We start from the raw sequence: 12,761 nt of genomic DNA, 5'->3' as shown, positions 1-12,761 counted from the left end.
CTGCTTAAATGAATAGCAATGTAAATGACGAGAAGGGTATACCTCACAGTTAAGTAGGAGATCTGTGCCAGCTGGTAATCTTGAGGAGCAGTGAGGCAAGCTCACGCGCTTTCACTTACTTCCACTCATCTATAAGAACACACTCACATCCATCCATTCACAAGCACATATGTAAGTACATACTCACACACATCCATTTACAAGCACCCACACATACTCACACCCATCAAAGTATAAGCACATACATGCACACACTTGTACTCACACATTCAACGTACATGCATGTGAATACACATGCACTCTTACATGCACACACACACACATTCAATAAGGCACTTATTGCACCGCTTCGGTAAAGGTAGGAACTGTGGGTGGTGGGGGGAGAAGCATGATGACCCAGGAAGTAGCTGGAGGATTTGAGGAAGGAAGAACTAAACGTGAGATCCTGTTGCCTCCTCTCATTGGCAAATCGTGTTATGTGCCACCCACTGAAAGAAGGACCTCCCGTAACATCACATAATTGGGTGGGGGTAGTGGGACTTGCTGATCACACCCAACGCATTGGCGAGTTAAGTAAGAATGGTGGAGGCATCCTGATAGACAATTAGTCCTGGGCACTTTGGGGCTTATTTCTGAAGCACCTAGGGTTGACTCTGTCAATGACACTCCCCCTCATCATGAGGGTGAAGATCTTTGCAGGGCTTTGCCAGGCTGATGAGATCACTGCTATCAGGGTCAGATTTTTAGTCCTGCAAACCTTGGCTCAGGCTGCCAGGCACCTGTGTATTAGAACATGTATATCTCATGGTTGCTTGACCATGACATGATGACTTTCCTTGGCTTCACAGGCACTCATGATAGAGCGCGCAGGTCACCCGGCTAGGATATTTTCACTAATCACTCACCTGGGCCCATAATTTTAATTTCCCTTCACTATTTACCTTGGGTAACACACGCTCTACTATCAGTATATCTTGAGATTCTCTATACTACTAATTCCTATATCTATAACCTAGCAGTATAGATACTAGGAACCTAATCACCTAGGATCAGGGAGTCAAGTCGAAATATTAGGTAGTCAAGAACATTTATAAACATTTGAGAAATATGAAATAACCACAGACTCTGGGTAGGTTCAAAACTTTATCCAATCATCTTCATCATCATATGTCATGAGCAGAAAATTAAATGTGATAAGGCTATTAATAACTAGCATTAAAAAAACAGTATATAGCTATGAATAAGACAGAGTGTGCTAAGCATCTAGAACTTTAAACTGCAGGACAAGTAAAATACAAGGAACATGCTAATCGTAGATACCAGGCTTACGCAACATTGATTAAAGGAGGGTAAAGAAAGGGAACACGCTAAATTTAAGAGTCTTTAGAGCAGTTAAAGTAACTTATTTCAATTCAAGATTCAATTTTTGCTCAAAAATACTAAAGGGTAGGTAAGATTGGAACATATTATTCAATTCAGCTTATCTCCTAGAGGGAGGGTAAGATAAGGAACATATACTAAAATAGAAACGATTTAGCATTAACTAAAGGTAGGTCAAAAAATGGAACATGCTAATAGACGAGTAATGCATGAAAATCTTATATATAAAGGGACAGGGGAGAAAAGGGAACATATGCAATTATGCTTTGCAATATTCGAGAATTAGAAATGCAAATATAGATAAGCAATCACCCACACAGACTTTATATTTACCTAGGATAGAGTGAAGACCAACCCTGGCCACGCGTCAGTTTGGAAAGACGGGAAGGAACCCTCAAGGACTTAGGTGCCAGTAGGTGAGCAGGTACAGCTCATGGACAGTCAGGACAGGATAACCCCAGAATTTGGATCAGGACTGGGTTCACCAAAGGGTACGACCAACACCCGCAGCTTCGGTTGCAACGCCTGCGCTACTCCCTCTCTGCAAGGAATCTGCCAATAACCCCGATTGGGTTCTTGAACTTCCCAGCAAAGTGCTTCGCCAGCACTTTAAATTCTGCAAACCCCGGAATGGGTTTTTCTCGAACCTCCCAACAGAGTGCTCCGCAGCTCTCTGTATCAGTCACCTATAGAGTGCGTTGGGTCAGTGACAGGTCAGCTATTCGGACAAGTCGGACAATTTCTCTAGCTAAACCTACGCTAGTTATACTGTTTTTCGGGTCAGTGTACCACCCCCCAATGTTGCAAGTGTAAGGATTCCTAATTTTGATTGGACAAAGGAGGAGGTTAAGTCATCACACCACCTAAATTTTAGACTTTCTCAGGCTTAATATTCAGTCTTTGTACCCACCCCTTAAATTCTATCTTCCCATGACATATGCTTTTGACTAACAATGGTGAATACAATATTCATGTACAATTGTATCAAATGATGTACAGTTCAGCTTCTTCTAGCTGGGTTGAAGTTCAGGTTCCCAGGAGCATCTCTTCAGTCAATCAGCTCCTCGGCGGCGTTTCAAAGGTCATCAGCTCTGGAGACTCGCAGATCTCGTGCAGACGCAATTTCATATAACATGGAGTACAGCATTACAGAAAGGCCAAGTTTTCGAAGTGCACATGAAATGGAAAAGAAACCGTTTTAAAATATAGAAAAAATTATTTCACTGTATACCATGATTTGCTATACTACACCCATTACTTCATAATAACTATAGCATTACTGGTTATGCAGAACAAACAGTTTTGCGAAAGCGGCAATGCAAGCTTAAAGCATGTGAAAACACAGACCAGCCATATTAGCTATATTGCGCATGAGCAAACACTTTCCCACCAGAACTGCGAGTACATAATGCTTTGGAAATAGGAGGGGTGGGGCCCCGGCTTCTGTAATGATTCTTTACCATTTGAGGAGAGGTAAACTATGTAACCCTGCATAAAATCTTAAAAGCGTTGTTACATTGCAAATGAGACTTCTATCTTCACTTGAACCTTTTAACAAACACAGCTAATAATTAATTGGGGTTGCCTGGAAAGAGCAAATCTAACCTTGAATATAGATACTTTAGATAAACGTGAAAAGCACGGCCATTCTTTGCTCTAGTGGGCTGCAATCGTTCCTAGTTAAAGAATTGCTCTAAAGAATGTATGCCAGTGACTGAAAAGTTTCAGCGCCCGGTTCATCATCTCTTAGTGTTTGCTAAAACGGTTTATGCACAGATGATAAGTCCTTGTTCCAGTAAACGTGTCAGTGACTTATAATTCAAGAAGTGTTACACATAGCAGAGAAATGGCCAGATTGCGCATGAAGTGCCAGAGTCTCATATGGTATTGATCTCGTGATGTTATCTGGAAAAAAGGTTGAATAGCAATATGGCCAAAATAAAAGCTTCATACACAGGTTTTATAATAATTCTATACAACAAACTACATTTCACGGCTGTGGTCTGAGGAAAAGAAGTACCAAAGAACATCTAGGTTGCAATTGGGTTCTTCTGAGCTTCGGTGTCGTGTAATTTTAGCATAAATATAAAAATCGGTCAAGTGCGTGCAAGATATAGTGAGGGATTAGATAACCTTTTCATCCTGTAATGCTACAAGTAATATATATATTATGTAAAGAGATTTTTTAACTCTCTTCAGATTTCAAAGGGGTTCGTAAACTTGTATATTCATATTTTATGGGGGTTCAACATGTGCAGTTTGAGGGTGGAGCAAGAAGGCGCCCACCAAACCAAATATACGACCGCCCTCAATTAGGCTTTCATTTGTACAAGTACAAAGGAGATAAACCGAACATGAAAGGAAACCGGATACAGTCTTCCTCTTATGAACTTAAGAGCGTGGCGGCCTCGCCAGTCATGCTTCTTTCATCTCGAACAAATTAAAATGGCGTCCTCTTGGGCCTAGCTGTGGGGCACACACAGAGGTGCGATATATGAAAAATGACATTACACGTGCACTTTACACTAAACATCTCCAAGCACATATTGTCCCTCCCCTAAATTTTAGAGAGGACCTCTTCAGAAAGAGTTATCAGCTTTAGTGCTATTAGTTCAAGCTCACCCCATGTGAGGTTTGTCTTACGAGTCAAAGTCTAAATTTCCCAAAGACCTGTTATATTTGCACATTTTTGTGTTATTAGAACTCACACATACACGCATTGTGAGTGTCAAGAATGGGAACGGAACAAACAGTTTTTTAAATTGCCACTTCTGAAAGGACTTCCTTTGAAATCTAAGCACGCACACTTGTACCCCTCTATTTAATTAATTTAAGAGCAGAAATGTTCTATGGCTGAGATACCCGCCACCCCCTCTCAACACAATCCCCAAAAGGAAGGGAAACCGGAAACTGTTCTTAAAGTTTTTGGATGTGGGATGGAGTGACCATCCCGGCCGTATTTATTAAAACAAAAAATTAAAACATTAAACGTTTTCATGTTATGTACAATTTCATTATCACATTACGATGTTTGGCTAACCTTAACATAATCTCTAATACAGAGGTTCTCCTAGCCGAACTAGCATCCTACAAAACATTCTCTAAGAACACTGAAATTGTACATCCTAACGTTTAAGGGCCAACGGCAAGGTCATAACCGGTGTCAAGATCCCTAACCAGACTTACCCCTCCCACTTAGGAGGGGCGATGGCACAGGGGCTTACCACAAGTGCAACTACTAACAATTTCCCTTGACTTGACGGGGGCACTTAAGACTCGACGCCATTTAAAGGTCGTTCGAACACTTGTGTGTGGTATCTAGAAGGTATCGTTGACCTCTCCCCACCCCACACAACTTACCGCATCTGCCGTCGCAGATGACACTAGCCCCGGGAAATTCCCCAGGAGGGGGCTGTAACCCCTCCTACAAAGGAAGGGGCCTTGACCGCCTTTCCTTTACTTCCGGCGACCCGCCCTTAGACGGGACCGCCTCCCCACTGAGGGGCCAATGGCCACCTCTCCCGAGCGCTCCCATCCGTGTTGGGTGACGCCCACTCATAGGGATCTACCAATTAGTGCTCACCGATCATGACCTTACCGCCTACCAAAACATAAATACGACAATTCTTCAACCTATGAAAACATTGGTCGCTACGACCGAAGGAACATGCTAAAAATGCAACATCACATCAAATCACTTTAATCGTAACAACCTAAACGATATTCACCATCTTTATTAACCACAAACTGATACTGTTATAGCCTGTAAACGAAACGGAAAAACAAACTTATCAATTCACTTTATTGCACAACAACTTTGCTGTCCTCAAGGGCTGGTGGGTGGGTCAAAATTGGCTCTTCGTTCCGTCCCGAGCTCACGTGTAGCGAGGAGGTGCAGCTTCGGAGCACAAGAACAAGAGGACGTCTTCTGGTCTTGCGCCTTCTTTTATCCGTCTTCGGGGCGGGCGAAAACCCGCCCCTGCCCGCCCCGGGGGGCGTGGCTGGCTGCGTCGGTGTCTAGGCCAGCCCACTCTAGGGCGGGAAAAGGCGCGCCCCGGCTACGCCGCTTCGGGCATACCAGCCGAGACGCGCCTCCCGCCCAAAAATGGCTTCCCGGGGGGATCGAGGCACTCATCCATACGTTCGGGGGGACCGAGTGGTCGCCCCTTTCCATATGGCTGAGATACCCGCCACCCCCTCTCAACACAATCCCCAAAAGGAAGGGAAACCGGAAACTGTTCTTAAAGTTTTTGGATGTGGGATGGAGTGACCATCCCGGCCGTATTTATTAAAACAAAAAATTAAAACATTAAACGTTTTCATGTTATGTACAATTTCATTATCACATTACGATGTTTGGCTAACCTTAACATAATCTCTAATACAGAGGTTCTCCTAGCCGAACTAGCATCCTACAAAACATTCTCTAAGAACACTGAAATTGTACATCCTAACGTTTAAGGGCCAACGGCAAGGTCATAACCGGTGTCAAGATCCCTAACCAGACTTACCCCTCCCACTTAGGAGGGGCGATGGCACAGGGGCTTACCACAAGTGCAACTACTAACAATTTCCCTTGACTTGACGGGGGCACTTAAGACTCGACGCCATTTAAAGGTCGTTCGAACACTTGTGTGTGGTATCTAGAAGGTATCGTTGACCTCTCCCCACCCCACACAACTTACCGCATCTGCCGTCGCAGATGACACTAGCCCCGGGAAATTCCCCAGGAGGGGGCTGTAACCCCTCCTACAAAGGAAGGGGCCTTGACCGCCTTTCCTTTACTTCCGGCGACCCGCCCTTAGACGGGACCGCCTCCCCACTGAGGGGCCAATGGCCACCTCTCCCGAGCGCTCCCATCCGTGTTGGGTGACGCCCACTCATAGGGATCTACCAATTAGTGCTCACCGATCATGACCTTACCGCCACAGGTCCGGATAGTTGACCGGCTATCCGGACCCCCCACAAAACTCCTACCTAAAGGTCATGCTTTAAAGATTTTAACCAGGCTAGGAAGTCTCCTATGAGTAACTCGTTCCCCGCCCTCGACAGATGCACACCATCCCCCAGATACATACTATCATCATTAATACAATTATGCGAGATTGAATGCAATGTCTTGGACCGGAACAACCTACTCACTTTGTTATTCAACTTTTTAACAGAATGATTCAAAGCAGGGATCGAGATAGCCCCCCGCCACACTTTTCGTGGAATCATATGAGACCACGCAATTAGGCACCCCGGAACTCTCCTCGCTAACCAACTTACCGTGGAAAGCATAGCCTCCAGGAGCAGTCGTCTACCGGTGGTGACCAAATCATTGCCCCCCAAATGTACTATGACTATGGACGGCGGTGACCTCATCCGCCCTAACAGGCCCTCAAAAAATTCCTGAAACTGGTCAATACAGAGACCGCCCCTTCCGTAGAAGGACACTCTGTACCCGTATTCCCCAGCTACGTGAATCATGTCACCTGCTTTGAATACGTCTGCGGCCCGTCTCACGTATGAGTGGCCCACGACCCACACCTCCTTCTTCACAGCCGGTGACGTGCGACCGCTGGCCTGGTGTTGGGTCGACTGCTCAGTCTGCCCTGCCGCGTAAGCTTGCACAACTGAAAATAAACAAAAGACAAGAGGCGTGAGTACATGAATACAGCTTCACAACATGTGCAATCGCACGTACCTCTTATAACAATTGGAGGACCAACGCCCCACACGTTTCACTTGTTCTACATTAAGACCCCTGGCTGTAGCTTCAGTGGCAGCCCCTATACGAAAGGAGTGGGTCCCAAATTCGCCCGGGTCCAAGCCCGCTGCGGCAATGGCCATTGCAAGCACCCGTTGAAACTGAAACCTCGTCAGCGGGGTGGCGTCTGCATGCCTCAACAATGTCCCCCCCCATGATGCCACTCTCTGTGCTAGGTAATCTTCTAAGCACTGTACCGGACACATGGATGACTCGGGGTTCCTGCGAATGATCGTACAGTCCCCTCTCCCATCTTGGTCAGTCTTAGACCGGAGAAAGGAGACAATCATCGCGTCCCCCCTGATCTGAACATGTTCCCTGCACAAGCCCCCCGTCACATCCTGTTTGTTCCTTGCAACCAGCTCACTAACTCTCATAGCCCCGTGAAACGCCAGCGTAAATGCAGTCCGGAACAAACAGGTCTCAAAAGGGGACGAGCATGTATTCGGGAGTGTGGCCAGTAACAGGGACAACCTGTCTAGACCTATTGGTCGTCTCACGTCTACTCTGCGACCCTCTAGGCGTTGCCACCCACGCAGCGCTTTCTGTACTGTGAAAGACGCTGTTGGGTCCAGGATGCCATGGGCCCTGGCAACAAAGGAAATGGCGGCACGATGCCTTTGGGCCGTAGCCACCGATTTCCCAGCCCTGTGTAAAGACATAAGAAAGAGTACTACCCACTCTTCCTGACCCCAAAGACCCCCTCTCTCTGCCCCCAAAAAGGCCAAATAGGCCTGGAACGCCCCTTCATATGCCTTCCTTGTCCTGGGTGCTAGACTCTCTCCCACGAGGTGACGAAGTTCGGGGCACCGAGAGACCAGAGAGCTTCGGGGAAGGGTGCCGGCTCCGGGTCCGCTGAAGGAAGGAAACCCGAGAAAGCCTGCATGTGAAAACGAGACAGTGCATCAGCAGCCTGATTCATCACCCCTGGGACATGTTTTGCTCTGAAAACCACGTTCAGTTGCATACATAGTAAGACAATTTCTTTGAGCAGCCTCAAAATCAATTTACAATGGGCTGACTGACTGTTGATGCATTCTACCACGGTCATATTGTCGGACCAAAAAACTACAGAATGATCTCTGAAACCTTCTGGCCAGGTTCTCAGGGCCACGAGAATGGGAAATAATTCAAGGAAAGCGATATTACTCGTTAGCCCCTTCTCGTGCCACCATAGGGGCCATCTTTGAGCAGACCAGCTCGTGCCGAAGATGGCGCCAAACCCTATGCTTCCTGCTGAATCCGTCCATAGCCCAAGCTCTTCCGAGGACACGGCTGGCTTGTTCCAGACGACTCGGCCATTGAAGTCCGCCAGGAATGCTAACCATATCCGCATGTCCTGGCGGACCTCAGCCGATAACCTCGTGCGATGATGACCCTCCTTCAGGCCGATCATCGCTTGGGCAATGGAGCGGGAAAAAGGGCGAGCCATTGGGATTACTCTCAAGGCAAAATTCAACTTCCCCACTAATTGTTGCAACTGATGCAGTGTAACCTTGGGTGTATTTAAACATACTCGGAGGGCTGACCCGAACTGTAACACTTTGCTAGCCGGTAAACGGAAACACCCCTCCCTTGAGTCCAACTCGATCCCCAAAAACTCGAGGCAAGTCGTGGGACCCATAGTTTTACCCGGTGCCAACGGCACACCAAAATGACCCATCAACCCACAGAATTCGTTTAAGGCCTGGGCACATTCGGGATTTCCGGCGGGGCCAAGGAACAAAAAGTCGTCAAGGTAGTGCATCACATTTCGAAAACCCGTTTTCTTCTTAGTGAACACCCATTGCAGGAAAGTACTGAATTGCTCAAAATAGGCACATGATATAGAGCATCCCATTGGCATACACTTATCCATGTAAAATGATCCCTGGAACCCGAATCCCAAAAGACGCTGGTCGTCTGGGTGTACCGGGAGCAACCGGAACGCTGACTCGATATCGGATTTCGCCATCAACGTCCCGGGCCCCAGGCGATTCAAGATGGCTACTGCCTCATCAAACGATGCGTATCGCACCGAACAAACTTCAGGATCAATTGCGTCGTTCACCGAAAGGCCGTGTGGCGCAGACAGATTATGGATCAGACGAAACTCACCTGGGTCCTTCTTGGGGACCACCCCTAACGGAGAACAAACAAAATCCGGTACCGGGGGTACACTAAACGGGCCGGCGACCCGTCCCCGGCTAACCTCTTTCTGAATTTTTTCCTGCACCACAGATGAATGTTGTAAAACAGAAAGCTGATTCTTGCAAATCCCTACACCCTGAAAGTCCCCCACCGGGATGCGGAAACCATGTGTAAAACCGTTCCGCAGCACCCCGGCAGACGCACGATCCGGGTAATCACTGAGCCAGGGGATCATTGCCAAGGTATCAATCGGGGTCGGTAGAGGCGCCCCTCGGACTAAATTAGACCTGTTTGGCGCCTCCCTTGCCCCCATTCTCACCCGTTCTGGCTCTGCACGCTGACTCAGGATGGGATGACCCACACGTACTACATTCGTGTTTAAATTTACAGGACCCCGGAGGCCTGGTACATTTCCCCTTGTTGAAGTTATAACAGAAACCCTTTCTCCCGTTATTACCTGCGGGCCTCGACTGGTCGTCGGTGCTCGTACTTGGTCGAAAGGGCGACCCCACATTTTGGCGGGAGTAGTCAACAACATTGCTCCCGACCAATGGCATTCGTAACATTCCCGATTCTTTCATTTTATCCCATGTTAAAGAATCGTAACAATCCCAGGTCAAACTCTTGTTATGTTCCTTTTCCTTCCTGAACAGATTATCATAACAAAACCAATGGTTACCTTGATACGCCGTCGAGTAACCCATAATTCGTGATTGGTAAACGGGAAACTCAGGAAGTAACTCGGGCCTACGTTCCCCCAAAATCGACGTAAAAATACCCCAGGCATTGCCCCAGTTCCCAATGTTCTCATTTACCTTAAAGGCGGCCATTTTTGCGCGCCAAACACTCGGATGCATTAAGTCCTTCTGACTTTTTACATGCTCCACATCGTAATGATCAACAAGCAAGGAAAAAATATTCACGTATTCCCCTGCCCAGATCTTTTCCTTTATGGCTAAAGGCACATGTTGTCCCAATCTCTCTCTACGAGAGGGTGCTGACTCGTCCCGTGCAATCGGCAATGGCCGCTTACCTGAACCGGACGCAGCTTCTGCCGCTTGCGGCTTGTCTATCCCTGCCAACGGTACGGCCACTCTAGCTGCCTCTTTCTTCTCACGAAGCTTTTTGATCAGCGCCTGTGCCTCAGCAGCCGTGGCGCCATCACTGCTATCCCCCAACCATGCCGCTAGCTGTGCTGCCAGCTCGGGGGGCATGTCTTCCTTAGGTGTCGGGGTGACGACAACGGGGATTGGATTCCCCTCGATCGGTACTGGGGTCGGCGCCTCGAGCGGGGCAGAGGGAGCCGGGACGTCCCCCCCAGCTGGAACCCTTTTCGATCTCTTAGGTCTCCCTCCAGCCGGTGGTTGGCCCGATCCCTCCTCCCCATCTCGCTCCGCCAGCCGCTTCTTTATGTCGGACATATCCTTAAAAAGGGCCCGAACCATCTGCTCGGTCGTCATTCTCTTTGGGCCTTTCTTGGGCATCTCTCCGACGAAGTCTCTGAAAGACAAAGAAAAAGATCAAAACGCTCAAAATTGGCTCTTCGTTCCGTCCCGAGCTCACGTGTAGCGAGGAGGTGCAGCTTCGGAGCACAAGAACAAGAGGACGTCTTCTGGTCTTGCGCCTTCTTTTATCCGTCTTCGGGGCGGGCGAAAACCCGCCCCTGCCCGCCCCGGGGGGCGTGGCTGGCTGCGTCGGTGTCTAGGCCAGCCCACTCTAGGGCGGGAAAAGGCGCGCCCCGGCTACGCCGCTTCGGGCATACCAGCCGAGACGCGCCTCCCGCCCAAAAATGGCTTCCCGGGGGGATCGAGGCACTCATCCATACGTTCGGGGGGACCGAGTGGTCGCCCCTTTCCAAAAGTTCATGTAGGGTTGATCATACTAAGATCCTGCCACTGCCTCTAACTATGAACATATAATTTATTCTGAACTGGCAGGACTTTGATGTTTAGCGTGGAACGACCTGGGTAAGCCCAGCCAGGTAGGGATATGTTTGCTCTTCGAAAAGCAAGCTCAAGTGCTAACTTCAACGAGTCCCCCTGATAGGGCGAACAAAGGCGCCGAAAAAAACTCACAGTTCAGGTTGACATTTCTAACCTATAGCGAAGGAGTAAATGCTGTGCTCTAGAGGAGTTTGGCTATTCTCAAAGCCTGCCCTCTGCTGTGATCTACGATAAGTCAATATATACTCTCCACCGTGAATATGGCCAGGCCAAGAATTCATTCAATGTGGTCAAAATTCAGTTAATCTTTAGACGATGTGGTCTCATTGAACCTACTCAGTTGTTGCTCTAAAGCTCCAAGTAAACAGCCACTATTTGAAGAAAAAAGAGTTTAAAGGTTTACATAATTTTCTCAGTCAAGTATTTGCTTGACTATTGAACAACGCTGACCACCTGCTTCTTGCCTAGAAAACTGTTTTCATGCAGAGGCTTAGCTATCAATAGTGCAGCTGGTGAAGTGGCACCAGGGCACAGGAGATTGATTAACCCAGTGCTCCCGAATTATGGATCTGTTTCTATCAAACAAAGGAAGGGTCTCCCGCTTTCCTTATTTGAATTGTGGCACAGGGCACCCTTGCTACGCTACTGCAAGTCTACTAAGTTTTTTAAACCCTTACATAATTTGTACTTAAGACCCCATCGCTCATTTCCTTTATTGATAACACATCTTTTTTAAACTGTTTAAAAACGTCCCCATAACACAAGAGGTAGGCTTTGTTTTAACCTTTTGCCCTTGTCACACTTTACATTATTTTCACCTACAGTCTACTTGACAGTCTGATCAGTGATGTTCAATGTTTTGATGTTTTTGCATTTTACCTTTCATCACATCAATGAGAAAATCAAATTGATACCTTTGACTTTTTACTTGGGTAGTAGTCATTGTCTTTTGACGTTTACAAAGTGCTCGATCTGCCATGGCATCACAGCACTTTCTGCAAACTGGGCATGGCTTTGCAAGTGGTTCAGAAGAAAGCCCTGTATTAGAAATTCCGCCCATTAACTAATGGTAATCTTCATCACTCTTGGTCCTACTTACTTTTCTACCATTCATTAATTATGAGGTTTGTCCCTTCTTATTAAGGTAGAAAATCAGAGAGTCTGGTAAAAATCAGACCTGCGCATCCCAGATGGGATCCATAAAAAGGTGCTGGAATCGCATCATCGTCCTGGAATACTGAGGGGTCGATTATGATGTCGTCCGGAAATGCTCCAAACAGCATTCAATTCATCCAAATCTGATTAGGAATCCACATTTCCGACCGACTCGGACACTTTTCCCAATGAGCGATTACGATGGCTGGGAAGCGTTCAGACTGTCTGACTCGAGTCAGAAAGACATTGGGACTAACAGAGTTGGTCGGAGCCAAATCATAGCGGTCTACAGACAGCGTTTCCACCCGAGCAATTAGGATGTCAGATTCGGACAGTCTTTCTAAACAGTTATTCTGAGACAGATCACCTGTCCCAATCTGACTTTGGGAGACTGTAGCAGG

This window comes from Lissotriton vulgaris, chromosome 4_1, assembly GCF_964263255.1.
Source record: "Lissotriton vulgaris chromosome 4_1, aLisVul1.2, whole genome shotgun sequence".
In the NCBI taxonomy this organism is placed as follows: Eukaryota; Metazoa; Chordata; class Amphibia; order Caudata; family Salamandridae; genus Lissotriton; species Lissotriton vulgaris.
This window is presented reverse-complemented; position numbering follows the sequence as displayed.